Source organism: Mus caroli, unplaced genomic scaffold (assembly GCF_978045245.1).
Source record: "Mus caroli unplaced genomic scaffold, Mus_caroli_1 scaffold_13, whole genome shotgun sequence".
NCBI classification, from domain to species: Eukaryota; Metazoa; Chordata; class Mammalia; order Rodentia; family Muridae; genus Mus; species Mus caroli.
The window spans coordinates 105,810,258-105,826,835 of NW_028227268.1; positions in this window are offsets into that span (position 1 = coordinate 105,810,258).

Sequence of the window (16,578 nt, forward strand, 5' to 3'; positions counted from 1 at the left end):
CCCTTAGGGTAGAATCTTCATCCTCTTTTTATCCATCTCTAGAGCACTCGGGGAAGTGCAGAGCCATAAGTTCTAGCTGGCTTTAGAGATACTCATAAGGCCCATATCAAGGCTATCTACTGCACGGATTGCTAATTTAACTGGAGTTGTTTGCAACAGGTCTTCCTAAATCATTGCTAAGGACTCAAGTCTCCAGAGCTCCCTGGAACTTACCCACTTAATATTCCCAGCACTGTCATAAAGAACAGTTTCCTATGCAAATACAGCCACTCAGCTTTCAGATCATAGGAGTTCCACATTAAGGAAAGGCTGCTGGCACATCTGGTGTCCCATCAAATTCCAAATATCACCATCAGCAAAGAGTGAGCTCAGCTTCAGAGGGCGAGGATAAAGGCACTAGCCTCTGGCTGAGCCTTTTTCACATTGTTAATGGAGTAGGGGGAAATGTAGTCATTTGTTCTGCTTGTGACAAATGCAATAGCATCTGGGAGGGAAGGCAGAGCTTAATGGCAACCTGTAAGGCACAAGGTCTCATAAGGCTAGTGCTGTTTGCAAAACACAGAGTACAGAATACAATACTTTACTCTCTCTTCCATCTTGAGCTAAAATGAGGGAGAGAGTATCAGGGGAGAGAGTAAAATACCATAAATCCAGTCTATAGAATTTTCTTCCAAAACTTAAAAGCTGGGAAAATTTTAGTGTTAAAGCAAGGTATGAGGACCCAAGTTTAAATTTCTGGAACCCACATAAAAGCTGGGCATGTTACACAGGCATCTGTAATTCCTGTGCTCCTGTGGGGAGAGAAGGTGAAGGAAAACAGGAGGATCCACGGAAGCTTGCAGGGCCAAACAGCTGTAAAATACAGCAAAATACCAACAACACAACAACACACCTTGTCTTAAAGAGGGTGGGGCCCAACATCTGAGGTTGTCCTCTAACCTCCATAGACACACCCGAGCATACAAACATCTGCATCACACACACACACACACACACACACACACACACATGAGTGTATGTATATATATGTATATATATATGTATATATATATATATATATATGCACACAGACACAAGTACACATGTACCTTGTGTATACATACACATAAATACATTAAAAAGAACAATCCAAAGCAATCCTTGAATCTTTGGTTAAATTTGAGAAACAGAGAATTGGACAACAGAGCTATAGAACTAGATGCTGAAAGCAGGATGAATCAAAAGTAATGATTGTGACAATGGACTGCAGAGAATGTCCAAGCTTGCTTGATTTCACTCTCCTGCCAGTTTAAATTAGAGGCTTAAGTAGTGAAGTTTCAGGAACAGATGAAAAACCTACACTGCCTCTTTGTGTTTCCTTCATCTCATAGATTAAAAAAATTAAAAAGACACAATTTCCTTAACTATCCAATGGAAAATTGATTCTCCATTTGAATATTCTTAAAGTGGAAGGCTATGAAAGCTGGCTCCCTTGGGCTTCTTGACCCTGTCAGCCACATCCAATTTACCAACCAGCCCCAGACTGTTCTCACGTATACCACTGAATCTGTGTTTACTTCACAGCAGCATGAAAGGCAGCACGTGGAAGCTTTCAGCTCAGTGTCCGTGGAAATGATAAAGATGTATTGATAGTCCTTCATGGAAGATGAAAGATGATGTGCGCATCCTGAAAAGGTGTTTGCTTTTCCTTCCCCACCCACTACTTGTCATGTGTTTTTCTGGTCACTTTGCTCTTCAGTGAAATAGTGAACATTCCTAACTGACTTAAAACATCTTTAGGTTTTATGCTGTAAGGCCCTTGATGGAAATTAGGGTGGGACTGATTAACATCATAATCCCTGAAGCTGAATTCATTTAAGTCTTGTAAAGATGATGAGGCTTATCCCACACTAGATATGAGGTTCTGAGGAAACTACTTAACTTTGCCATTATTGTCTTCATTAAAACAGTTTCACATGGGTTAAACTGGTCTCTATTGTTATATAGCCCACAATGACCTTGAACTCCTGATCTTGCTATTCCTGTATCCCCAGCACTGGAACATGCTTGTACCACCATGCCCAGTTTATATGGTGAAAGGAAAAAATCATGACTGTACATTTGCTAGACAAACACTCTGCCAACAGAGGGATATCCTCAGCTTCTGCATTATCTCCTTCAGGCTACAGTTTCTAACGTAGCAAATGGATAGCCTTCAAGAAGTACGCTCTAGTTAGATAGTTAGGTTGCCAGTGGTGGCATGAGTGTGATAGCTCAGCTTCTTGACACATAGCTAATTTCTTACTGAAATAGGTCAGCTATCTCTGCTCAAGGAACTAGACTGAGCCTGGTAAACTGTTCTGACTTCCAGTTATTCACTGAACTCTCCTTATCCACCCAGAAAAGTGGAAAGCAAGAAAAGAGAGATTTTAGAAGCCAGGAATCTGGTTACACTTCAGAACCTGCCCCATGGTTCACTGGAGCCCAGAAATGTCCCCAGGGAGATTTGACAGAAGTTGGTGAGCACAGATAGGATATGTCTTCCTCACTGTGGATGTATTTTATTTATATATCATCTAGGATTTATGAAATGTGCATTGGGAATTTTGAACATTCAAACTCTGGATATGACCTGTAGCTAAAGGAGAGCCTAGGAGGAAGCTTGTAGGTAAAAAGTTGGCAAGGGATGATGAATAGACCTGATTCAACAATTTATAGGCCTCCTGCAAAATTCTACCAGACACTAAAACTTGGCTTTAAATTTGAAATATTTAACTCATTTGCTGTATGGATTTTGGCAAATTATTTAACATTTACAAAGGGCAGTATGCTCTATAGAAAAGGAAATTTGCTAATACCAATTAGCATTTGAAATATACTTGAGTTTTTGCTAAGTGTTCAATATCACCCACTGCTTTCCATAGGGACATACCTAAGTAGAAGAAGGCTTGCTTAGCACATGCAAAGCTGAGGGCTTGATCTCCATGCTGTACAAATGCTAAAAAGGGGCGGAGACACCTTCATTGTTCAATGTTAACTACAGTGGCACAAAGCCCTGGGTCTCTCTTTAAATCTCTTTTCCAAAAGGCTTCAGGGATCACTCTGATTTGGGAAGTCAGTCAAAGTTTTAAAGGAAATAAAGAAGATCCATTGCAGTAGTGCTCAGCTGTAGTTAGCAGTAGACACAGGAGGATCAGGAGTTCTCAGCAAATTTGTGACCAGCTTAGACAGCATGAGTCCCTGTCAAAGAAGAAAAAGAAGGAGGAGGAAGAGGAGGAGGAAGAGGAGAAAGAAGAGGAGGAGGAGGAGGAGAAGAAGAAGAGGCAGAGGCAGAGGCAGAGGCAGAGGCAGAGGCAGAGGCAGAGGCAGAGGCAGAGGCAGAGGCAGAGGCAGAGGCAGAGGCAGAGGCAGAGGCAGAGGCAGAGGCAGAGGCAGAGGCAGAGGCAGAGGCAGAGGCAGAGGGAGAACAAGAACAGGAGCAGGAAGACCAAGAAGAAGAACAAGAAGATGAGGAAGAGGAAGGAGGAGGGTGGAGGGTGCGGAGGGAAAGAGAAGAAGAATAGAAGGAGGAAGAGTAGGTGGAGAAGGAGAGGTATGGGAAGTGATTAAAGATTCTAAGTAGGTAAAGAATCAGACAACTGAAACAGAAATTTAAAGTTCATATACTCTGAGCTATTTTTACCCTTTGAATATAAAAAATAAGGAAAATTAAAGAAGGGAATGTTGCTACCACATTTGTTCATCACAGCAATGGACAATAAGACCTCATAACATTACAAAAGGTTCAACACAGCAAAAAACACTGTGCTAAGCTAAGTGAAAGGCTACGGAGTGGAGGAAACTGTGAGCTATACATTTGCTGAGGATTAATATCTAGACTATACAAAGAATTAAGCAAGGAACTTGACAGGTGCCTTAGTGGTAAGATCACTTGTTTCTCCTGTAGCAGACCCAGATTCTGTAACCAGCACCCCCATGAGGTCATTCATAACCATCTGTAACTTCATTTTCAGGAGGAATCTAATGCCCTCTTCTGGTCTTCATGGCACTGCATACATGAGACCCACATACACACATGTAGACACTCTCTCTCTCTCTCTCTCTCTTTCTCTCTCTCTCTCTCTCTCTCTCTCTCTCTCTCTCTCTCTCTCTCTCTCTCTCTCATGCACACACACAGACACACACACACACATTTTAAAAAGGAGAAAATAAAGCACCAGCCATCTTAAGCCTGAGCTTGGTGGGCAGTCCCACAGTTTCCAGAGGACTCTCTATGCCACAGGCACACTAGCATGGCCAGGATCTTAGGATCACTGGTGAGTGGAAAACAACATCTGTTCCAACAGAACCAAGGGTGCCTGGAGACAGCTGGAGCACAGACACAGGAACCCGGCCTGATCAGTGGCTCAGGTTCCTTCCGGTCAGTATTGGTCTACCTTGGTTTCCAAGACATCGGAAAACTCCACAGTCCCCAGAGGAGGTACCACTTCCATGCACTCTAACATGCCCATGATCTTAGGATCCCAGGATTCCAGGATCCCAAGAGCTTGATCTCAGGGTCTCCGAGGAAGCTTGACTGTCAAGAACTCTGACACACCCAGAATCTCAGCATCACAGGATCCCAGAATCACAAGATCTCAAAGAAAGCTGGATTCTGAGAAATTCTGACTCAACTGGGATTACAGGAATGACAGGCTCCAATCAGATATATCGAGGGGAGGGAGTACTTGAGATAATCAGATGACGGGAGGCAAGCAAAAGAACAGAAGCAACAGACATTACAGTTACTTGGCATAATCAGAACCAAACTCTCCCACCACAGCAAGTCCTGGATACAGCATCACACAAGAACACAAGATATGAATCTAAAGTCTCTTCTCATGATAATAGTGGAGGACTATAAGAAGGAAATAAATAATTTCCTTAAAGAAATGCAGGAGAACACTTCCAAACAGGTGAAAGAATTGAACAAAACCATCCAGGATCTAAAAATAGAAGCAGAAAAAAAAAATAAAGAAGTCACAAAGGGAGACAACGCTGGAGATAAAAATCCAAGGAAAGAAATCAGGAGCCGTAGATGCAAGCATCACCAACAGAATACAAGATATGGAAGAGAGAATCTCAGGTGCAGAAGATTCCATAGAAAACATTGACACAACAGTCAAAGAAAATGTGAAATGTAAAAAGATACTAACCTAAAACATCCAGGAAATCCAGGACACAATGAGAAGACCAAACCTACAGATAATAGATATACAGGAGAAGAAAGATTTTCAACTTAAAGGGCCAGTAAATATCTTCAACAAAATTATAGAAGAAAATTTCCCAAACCTAAAGAAAGAGATACCCATGAACACATAGGAAACCTACAGAACTCCAAATAGTTTGGACCAGAAAAGAAATTCCTCCTGTCACATAATAATCAAACCACCAAATGCACAAAACAAAGAAAGATTATTAAAAGCAGTAAGGGAAAAAGGTCAAGTAACATATAAAGGCAGACCTATCAGAATTACACAACTTCTCTGCAGAGACTATGAAAGCCAGAAGATCCTTGGCAGATGTCATACAGACCATAAGAGAGTACAAATGCCAGCCCAGGATACTATACCCAGCAAAACTCTCAATTACCATATATGGAGAAACTAATGTATTACATGGCAACACCAAATTTATACAATATCTTTCCACAAATCCAGCCCTTCAAAGGATAATTAAGGGAACACTGCAACACAAGGAGGGAAACTATGCTCTAGAAAAAGCAAGAAAGTAATCTTTCAAAAACCTAAAAGATAGTCACATGAATAAAATTCCAACTCTAACAACAAAAATAACAGGAGACAACAACTTTTCCTTAATATTGCTTAATATCATTGGGCTCAATGCCCCAATATAAAGACATAGACTAATAGATTGGTTATGTAAACCGGACCTAACATTATGCTGCATATAGGAAACCCACCTCAGGGACAAAGACAGACACTACCTTAGAATAAAAAGGCTGGAAAACAATTTGGTCCCAAGAAACAAACTGGAGGAGCCATTATAATAGCAAATGAAGTCGACTTTCAACCTAAAGTTATCAAAAAGGATAAGGAGGGACACTTCATACTCATCAAAGGTAAAATCTACCAAGATGAATCTAAATTCTGAACATCTATGCTCAAAATGTTAGGGCATCCACATTCAATAAAGAAACTTTACTAAAGCTCAAAACCAACATTGCACCACACACAATAATAGTGGGAGACTTCAACATCCCACTTTCATCAATAGACAGATCCTAGAAACAGAAACTAATCAGAGACACAGTGAAACTAACAGAAATTTTGAAACAAATAGATTTAACTGATATCTATAGAACATTTTATCCTAAAACAAAAGGATATACTTTCTTCTCAGCACCTCATGGTACCTTCTCCAAAATTGACCATATAATCAGTCAAAAACAGGCCTCAACAGATACCAGAAGATTGAAACAATCCCACACATCCTATCAGATCACCACGCGGACTAAGGCTGATCTTCAATAACAACATAAATAATAGAAAGCCCTGGAAGCTGAACAACATTCTACTCAATAACTTGGTCAAAGAAGAAATAAGAAAGAATTAAAGACTTTGTAGAATTTAATGAAAATGAAGTCAAAACATACCCAAACTTATGAGACACAATGAAATCAGTCCTAAGAAGAAAACTCATAGCTCTGAGGGCCTCCAAAAAGAAACTGGAGAGAGCATACATAGTAGCTTGACACCACACGTGAAAGCTCTAGAACAAAAAGACGAAAATTCACCCAAGAGGAGTAGACAGCAAGAAATAATCAAACACAAGGCTGAAATCAACCAAGTGGAAATAAAAAGAACTATACAAAGAAGCAACCAAACAAGGAGTTGGTTCATTGAGAAAAATCAACAAAATAAACCCTTAGCCAGACTAACTAGAGGGCACAGGGACAGTATCCTAATTAACAAAATCAGAAATGAAAAGGGAGACATAACAACAGAATCCGAGGAAACCCCCAAAATCATCAGATCCTACTACAAAATCCTATACTCAAAAGAACTGGAAAACCTGGATGAAATGGATAATTTTCTCATCAGATAATAAGTACCAAAGTTAAATCAGGATCAGATTAATGATCTAAACAGTCCCATATCTTCAAAAGAAATAGAAACTATCATTAATAGCCTCTCAACCAAAAAAAGCCCAGGACCTGATGGCTGTAGTGCAGAGTTCTATCAGACGTCAAAGAAGACCTAATTCCAATACTACTCACACTAATACACAAAATAGAAATAGAAGTTACTCTACCCAATTCATACTATGAAGCCACAATTACTCTGATATCTAAAACACACAAAGATCCAACAAAGAAAGAGAACCTCACACCAATTTCCCTTATTAATATCAATGCAAAAATACTCAATAAAAATTCTCACAAACTAAATGCTAGAACACATCAAAACAGTCATTCATCATGATCAACTAGGCTTCATGCCATGGATGCAGGGATGGTTTAATATATCGAAATCCATCAACGTAATCCACTATAAAAACAAACTCAAAGACAAAAACCATATAATCATCTCACTAGATGCTGAGTAAGCATTTGGTAAAATCCACCACCCTTTCATAATAAAAGTCTTTTAAACATCAGGAATTTAAGGCCCATACCTAAACATAATAAAGGCAATATACCTCAAACCAGCAACCAACATCAAATTAATGGAGAGAAACTTGAAGCAATCCCAGTAAAATCAAGGACTAGACAAGGCTGCCCACTCTCTCCCTACCTATTCAATATAGTACTGGAAGTTCTAGTCAGAGCAATTAGACAACAAAAGGAGATCAAATGAATGCAAATTGGAAAGGAAGAAGTCAAAATATCACTATTTGCTGATAATATGATAGTATATATAAGTGACCCCAAAAATTCCACCAGAGAACTCCTAAACCTGATAAACAACTTCAATGAAGTAGTTGGATACAAAATTAACTCAAATCAGTGGCCTTTCTCTACGACAAAGGATAAACAGGCTGAGAAAGAAATTAGGGAAACAATACCCTTCAAAATAGTCACAAATGATATAAAGTACCTTGGTGTGACTATAACTAAGGAAGTGAAAGATCTGTATGATAAGAACTTCAAGTTTCTGAAGAAAGAATTTGAAGAAGATCTGAGAAGATGGAAAGATCTCCCATGCTCATGAATTGGTAGGATTAATATAGTAAAAATGGCTATCTTGCCAAAAGTAATCTACAGATTCAATGCAATCCCCATCAAAATTCCAACTCAATTCTTCACTGAGTTAGAAATGGCAATTTGCAAACTCATCTGGAATAACATAAAACCTAGGATAGCAAAAACTATTCTTAACAATAAAAGAACCTCTGGTGGAATCACCATCCCTGACCTCAAGCTGTACTACAGATCAATTGTGATAAAAGCTGCATGGTACTGGTACAGTTATAGACAGGTAGATCAATGGAATGGAACTGAAGGCCTAGAAACGAACCCACACACCTATGGTCACTTGATCTTTGATAAAGGAGCTAAAACCATTCAGTGGAAAGAAGACAGAATTTTCAACATACAGTGCTGGCACAACTGGTGGTTATCATGTAGAAGAAGGTGAATTGATCCATTCTTATCTTATTGTACAAACTCAAGTCTATGTGAATCAAGTAACTTCACAGAAAATCAGAGACACTGAAACTTATTGAAGAGAAAGTGAGGAAGAACTTCGAAGATATGGGTACAGGGGAAAAATTCCTGAACAGAACAGGATTGGGCTTGTGCTGTAAGATCAAGAATTGACAAATGGGACCTCAAAAATTGCAAAGCTTCTGTAAGGCAAAGGACACTGTCAATGAGACAAAACTGCAACCAACAGGTTGGGAAAAGATCTTTACCAATCCTAAATTAGATAGAGGGCTAATATCCAATATATATAAAGAACTCAAGAAGGTGAACTCCAAAAAACCATGTAACACTAAACAAAGAATTCTCAACTAAACAAAGAATTCTCAACTGAAGAATATCAACGGGTTGAGAAGCACTTGAAAGAATGTTCAACATCCTTAATCATCAGGGAAATGCAAATCAAAACAACCCTGAGATTCTACCTCATACCAGTCAGAAAAGCTAAGTTCAAAAACTCAGATGACAGCAGATGCTTGCTAGGATATGGAGAAAGAGGAACACTCCTCCATTGCCGGTGGAATTGCAAGCTAGTGTACAACCACTTTGGAAATCAGTTGGTGGTTCCTTAGAAAACTGGACATAGTTTTACTGGAAGATCCAGCAATACCACTCCTGGGCACGTATCCAGAAGTTGCTCCAATTTGTAATAAGAATACATGCTCCACTATGTTCATAGCAGCCTCATTTATGATAGCCAGAAGCTGGAAAGAACCCAGATGTCACTCAACAGAGGAATGGATACAGAAAATGTGGTACTTTTACACAATGGAGTACTACTCAGCTATTAAAAACAATGAACTCATGAAATTCTTAAACAAATGGATGGATCTGGAGGATATCATCCTAAGTGAGGTATCCCAATCACAAAAAAAAAAAAAAAAAGAAAAAAGAAAAAAAAAAACCACATGATATGCACTCACTGGTCAGTGGATATTAGTCCAGAAGCTCAGAATACCCAAGATACAATTTGCAAAACACATGAAACTCAAGAAGAAGGAAGACCAAAGTTTAGACACTTTGTTCCTTCTTTGAAAGGGAAACAAAATAATCATGGAAGGAGTTACAGAGACAAAGTGTGGAGCAGAGACTGAAGGAATGACCATCCAAAAACTGCCCTACCTGGGGATCCATCCATAAACAACCACCAAACCCAGACACTATTGCAGATGCCAACAAGAGCTTGCTGACAGGAGCCTGATATAGTTGTCTCCTGAGAGGCTCTGCCAGTGCCTGACTAATACAGAAGTGGATGCTCACAGTCATCCATTAGACAGAGCACAGCATCCCCAATGAATGAGCTAGATAAAATACCCAAGGAGCAGAAGGGGTTTGCAGCCCCCCACCCCCCAGGAGGAACAACAATATGATCTAACCAGTAACCCTGGAGCTCCCTGGGACTAACCCACCAATCAAAGAAAACACACAGAGAGACTCAAGGCTCTAACTGCATACGTAGCTGAGGATGGCTTAGTCAGTCATCAATTCAAGGAGAGGCCCTTGGTCCTGTGAAAGTTCCATATCCCAGTATACAGGAATAACTGGGTCAAGGAGCTGGAGCAGGTGGGTTTTGGAGCAGGGGGACAGGGTTAGGATAGGGTATTTTCGCAGGGGAAACTAGAAAAGGGGATAATATTTGAAATGTAGATAAAGAAAATATCTAATAAAAATAGGAGAAAATATTAAGCACTAGAAATCAAACATGTGATTATGAAATAAATAATTTTCTATAAAATGTTTTAATAAAATCTAATTTTTTGTATATTACCTTGAAATTTCGTTCTGCTACAAAGATGGAGCCTTGTTATGCTTTACTTGAGATCCCTAGTTGAGGAGGGGAACTCTTCAGGATGTGGCAGGTGGCAGCATAGGCTTTATCTCCATCCTAGTTACTGCATACTGTAAGCCTTGTTTTTCTGGGTATTAAGGAAAACAATTTAGGAAAATGGACAGATGTTAAAAACTAACTTGTTTCTCTTTGTTTGGACCAAATGCTTAATAAAAAATTCACTATTAGTTATTTTAGCACATTTCTTAATGTTAATGAAGATATCAACTTGCCCCTATATCTAAGTACATACTATCAAATTGAGGGACACCCTTTGCTATGTAGTCTATTGTGGTTTCATAATTAACAATTATTTCTTTTTAAATACTTCAAAATGCAGGAAGTGGAAAATGGGCTTTATTCATCACATAAAAGTGGTCTTTGGAGAAGATAGAAAGGACAATTATTTCTCTAGATAGTATGTCAAAATTTAATCTATATATTAGTTGCTTTTTTTTTTCCATAGTGACATGACAAAATGCAACAGAAACCAAATCCATTTTCTCTCCTGGTTTCATGCTGGGGAAGGCATGGCGTAACAGTGGTGGGGAAGTGTTAGCCATGCCTCCATCTGTCCAGAAGAGGGGAATCTACCCTCAGCCAGGGGTCTAACCCTCTAGGCTTGTCTCCCAGTGACCTATGCCTTCTATTTCAAAAAGGCCTATCACCCCACCCCATTCCCTGAAACAATACCACTAAGTTCTTATGAGGGCTTTTCATATTCAAGCCATAATCCTAGGTGCATTTTTAAAATGACAGTCCTTTCAAAGCTGAGCATATCACAGTTGTTTTAACTGTATGAACTAAAAAGGGGGGGAAGAAATTAGTAAAGACAGGAATCAAACCAGATAAAAAGGACCCCTCTAAACAGAACCACGACACCCCCACCCTTTCTTCAAGGCAAATTTAGTTACAGGCTCACTACATGTTTAAGTACAGTGTCGTTTCCTGAGAAGAGATGTGCCAAATCGTCTGTATTCTGCTTTCCAATGATGCTGGATATAAATCATAACAAAGAAACAACCACATTATAGTCAATGTGTGAGTAGACCTTTATCATTACAGTCTCCTCAGTTATGAAAGGTTCTATATATGAGAGAAAATACAATTGTGCTATGAAATAGTGATAAGAGAAGAAATATGTAAGAGCTCCCTTACTGTGTTTGTGCATTTATCATATTTTCCTTCAATTAGCTATCTTCTCGTTATTCTATAGATAATAAGATTTAATTAACTTTTATAGGTTTCTTCTGACAAATAATGGATCCTATTTGAATGGATTTCTGAGAGCAGAATCACCCTTCTGTACAATGTGTTAGCCTTTTCTTCTTCCCTAAATTTCTAACTTTTGTAGCATCTCCTCCTCTGCTGCTTCTTTTTCTTTGCCTCCTTATGTGGCCTGTGTGTATGCCTGGACTTCTAGGGTATATGCCTACAAAATACACTTTTCAGGCATTTTTGCTACATGTCTTCTTGTTGTATTGTACAGTTGAAGAAACTAATGGAAGCTTAGGGATGTGGAGCAGAGGCAACATGTTTTTTATTGCTTTTTATTGCTTCAGATGTCATGGTATAGTTGATGCGAAGTGTTTCTGAGAGCCAGGTGTCAGACAGGGTGAGGAAGTCCTGCCTTCAGTGTGTGGAGCCTCTCATGCCTTCTAGATACCCAAGGGGGTGGTGGATTTTTCCCTGGATTTTATTCCAAGCACAGCAGAAGGCCCCTTTCCATTACTGTAGGAACACAACCTGGGATAATGTAGTTATCCTCCTGTTTGATATATCATGTTAGTGGTCTTTATCTAAATAACATATATCATAAACATTTATTCTTTCATTTCTATACTAACATATTCTACCCTGGTTCACTGCCCCATAGCACCATATGCCCATGCAGACACTGAAATTTGAAGAGATGTGGGTTTGAATTAGTGTTCTTCCATTTACTTTCTCTAGGAACTGCAGAAAATTACTTAACTTCACATATCTTACATTACTTCACTTTTCATATATGTTTATAGTAAAAATAATCCTAACAGCCATAGTTTTGCTAAGCACCGTGAGAGCATCCCCTATTCTAACACAATAATTCTATGAGATGCATGCCATGGTTTTTATTTTAGTATTCTCCTTTTAAAATTATTTATTATTTAGGTAGGAAGAGGAAAAGGAGAGAGAGAGAGAGAGAGAGAGAGAGAGAGAGAGAGAGAGAGAGAGCAAGCGAGCACAGGCATGTGTATAGAGGTCAAAGATCAACTTTATGAGTTAGTTCTCCCCTTCCACCTTTACATAGGTTTGGGGTATGGTATTTGGGTCATCAAACTATCATAACAAGTCCCTTGTTATGTCACAGCACTAATTTTTCCCTTTTCCATACCTAACAAGACTGAAGTTTAGGAAGCTGCAACAGGGCTCAGTTGGTAAAGATGCCTTCTACCAGTCTGGTAACCTTAATTTGATTCCAGAACCCAAATGATAAAGAAAGGAACCAACTCCTTATAAGTCACTCTTGATGTGACTTATAAGTCACATGAGTGCATGACAGAAGTGTGTACACACACAAATACACTATAAAACAATTTTAATATGAAAACTAAAGTTTAGAATGAGAAAGTCATTAAGGCTTCATTGTTAATAAACGTAGGAAAAGAGAATTAAATTCAAGCATCTCTATTTTCAAAGATCATTTTGTTAAGTTTATTTTTGTGGGGTGATGATATAGATTCTGTAAAGTTATTAGGATAATTGTTATTTATAAAGCATTCATCAAAAGTCTAACATGATAACCATTAAATGAAGAGTAGATACTATCACCAAAATTCTGTGACAGTCTTTGTGTGAGTCAATGAACCATCATATTGACTTGGTCATTTAAGCCATATGATTAGCCATTTTGTTTTACAGATACATATGAGAAGGCTTGTGAAAGAATGGGATTCGTCTTTTCAGTCTCTTGGGTTTTATAGGTAGTCTCATGTTGGCTTTAGATGAAGGCTTATACCTCCTTGCCTATTGATATTTTCTTCCTTATACAAATAGTTTGTCATTTATAAATAGTTGATACAAAATAACTTAGATTTAAATACTATGTATATAGTCAAAGCAGGAGAAATGACAAAGGTCCAGAATTAGGGGATGTCTCAGCATGGTCCTTGAGCAACCCTACTGAAAGGGGAAGGAGGTTAAGAAAGCAAAACTCACTCAACTTTAGGGGTAGAACCATATCTAAAACTCCATGCCTATCTATCATCTGTATATATTTTCAAGTATTTAAATGCTGAATTCACTTATTATAGTAAAAGTCATACCCAAAGCTCTAAAAAAATGCTTAGATACTTAAATAAAACCTTTTATGTATTCTGACATCAATTCTCAATACTTCTGGAGTATTTTCTTCTTCTCAAAGTACATTGTTCATTTGTAGCAACTTGATTCCTCTTTCTATCCTTATCAGATACAAATTCATTTCCTAGGAATCAAAATGGTACAGTAAAAAGACAAATTGGTACATGTCAAGAAGCCAGGAATTCAATATCTATGATACTGAGAGTTATCTGAACTTTGACTCCCCTTATACAATGAGAACATTTCCAAAAATTCTGTGACTTCACTTAAGAATTAATTTAAAGGAACATACATCAAAGTCCAACATGTTTGCATTCCAAATGATGCATCTAGATTCCTAACCTTTAAAATTTTTGAAACATTCAGTTGATCGGACCCTGGATAACTATGGTATTATACGCAGCTGTCTAATTGCTTAATGTTCTGGGGATATTTAACACAATAACAGCCTTTGGGGATCTAACACTATCATCTGGGAAAGAAACATGCCAAAAAGAACATGCAAGTCAAGGGCAGTATATGATGTGAGTCAGTGTTAAAAGTACCAGGTTGGTAATACAATGGAGAATTGTATGGTGGCCAAATAAAGAGCATGGCCCATTTGAAGGGCAGTTGAAATGCAAGTTTGACTTCCAAAGTAGAGGGTGCAACAGGATAGCAAGCAAGTGACCCAGAAAATAGTTTAGCTAGCTACTGAAATCCTTTGAATACTGTTGTAAGAAAGTGTCACTACATTCACTACACAATAGGAAAATTAATAATTTCTGAATAACCATACAGAATTTAAAATTTATGTTACTTACCACAACACAAAGACACACAATTGCTAATCCACAAAGTAGGTCTTTAGCTCTTCTAATAAGGATAGGCTCTCAAAATTCACAAAAGCTTACTACAAACTTAGCAGTCATATAGACATTCCCTTAAGTAATTTCTGCTTCAATTAAGATAGTTTCACTATAACATGGAAAAACAGACCAAGCCTAATAGAGCATCCAAGATTCCAGTCCTTAGAGTGTAATATTTCTATTCATTTTTAAACTGAATGTCATTTTAGAAAGACCTACTTAGCATCCACATCTCTATACATCTGCTGCTTGAGCATCTCTGCAACATTGCAATGAGCATAAAGCTCTCTCATCAGCCATTTCTTGTGCAGTTATCCCAACAATTTGGAACCTTGGAGCCCGAGGACATTTTCAGTGTGTGAGTGTGTGTGTGTGTGTGTGTGTGTGTGTGTGTGTGTGTGCATGTGTGTAAAAGATTACAGTATTTGCCTCCAACAAGAACTGGAGAACAATTTTTTCTCTCTCTTAGCATGAAATTTGACTGCTTTCTCTTCTGAATTAACTCCATTTTCAAGAAAGAGCATTTCAATACATTTTTCTGACAGGTAGGAAATTAACTACATACTAGAAGCTATTGAATTCAACTTTAACAGTATCAATAAACATTTCTGATTAAATTATGAAATTGATTTTATAATTTCAACCATTATGTTTTTACATCAATATCATCATCTGACAGTAAATGTAGTTACAGCTTCCTTATTGATCGCAGACATGGCACTCTAAAGTACTCATTTGACTAAATTACAAAATCAAACTTGATTTCCCGTACTACTACAGTAACTTCACATCATAATCTAGTCTGAAAAATCAAAATAGATGAATTATTCAGTTATTAAAAGATATATTCTTCCCTAGAGGAAAAAGAACACTCTGATGAACTCACTCTTGATAGTTGTGTGATCGGGCATTTCTCCTTGTGGGTTATTCTGTGTGGGTCTCACATAAGTGTATCATCACCTCCCAGCATGTGTGTGATCAATCATGTTTCTGACAAACTATATAAATAGTGATAGTGCTTGAAGGGAAAGAAATGTTTATCATTCCTATGTGTATATTCAACAAAAAAGCACATAGTTTCTAAGTTTAAAATCCTGTGTCTGGACCACAGTAGTCCAGCTCACCAAAATAATACAAATATACTAAGCTGTCATATTTCCCAGAAAAGCAACATGTCTTCTGTGGCCCTACTAGATAGTTTTAAAAGAAATCCAAATGGTGATGGACTGAGCTAAACTGAACACTCATCCTTGGAGACGCAGATAAGAAGATTCAATGCCTGTCAAAACGTTTTCACAAAAGCATTACTTTCTTTTTATTTATTTATTTTTTATTAGATATTTTCTTTATATACATTTCAAATGCTATCCCGAAAGTTCCCTATACCCTCCCTCCGCCCTGCTCCCCTACCCACCCACTCCCATTTCTTGGCCCTGGCATTCCCCTGTACTGGGGCATATAAAGTTTGCAAGACCAAGGGGCCTCTCTTCCCTGTGATGGCTGACTTGACTATAAGGCTAAATGGGAAATCTCTCAGTTGTCTATTATTTTGTTTGGGAAAAGAGAAGTGTGAGGCCTTTGGTCACCAAGGCATTTGCTGGAGGAGAAACAGCTGCTCATGCTAATAATAGGACTTGACTCAAGAGTTGTTTTCTCCTAGGTCAACTGGTTTTGTTTTGTTTCTTTTTTTTTTTCCATTTTAGTTATAACTTCCTTGTCATTTTTGAAACGACTGATGAGGTGAAAGTTAGAACGTCAAGTCCAGGAAGACCAGCATACTGCAGCAAGTGTATCAGTCCATACCAGAGACCTCCTAGAGCTGTGCTCTGGGGATTATTTTCTAAAAGTTGATCATCTTTGTATTTCCATAAAGTAAA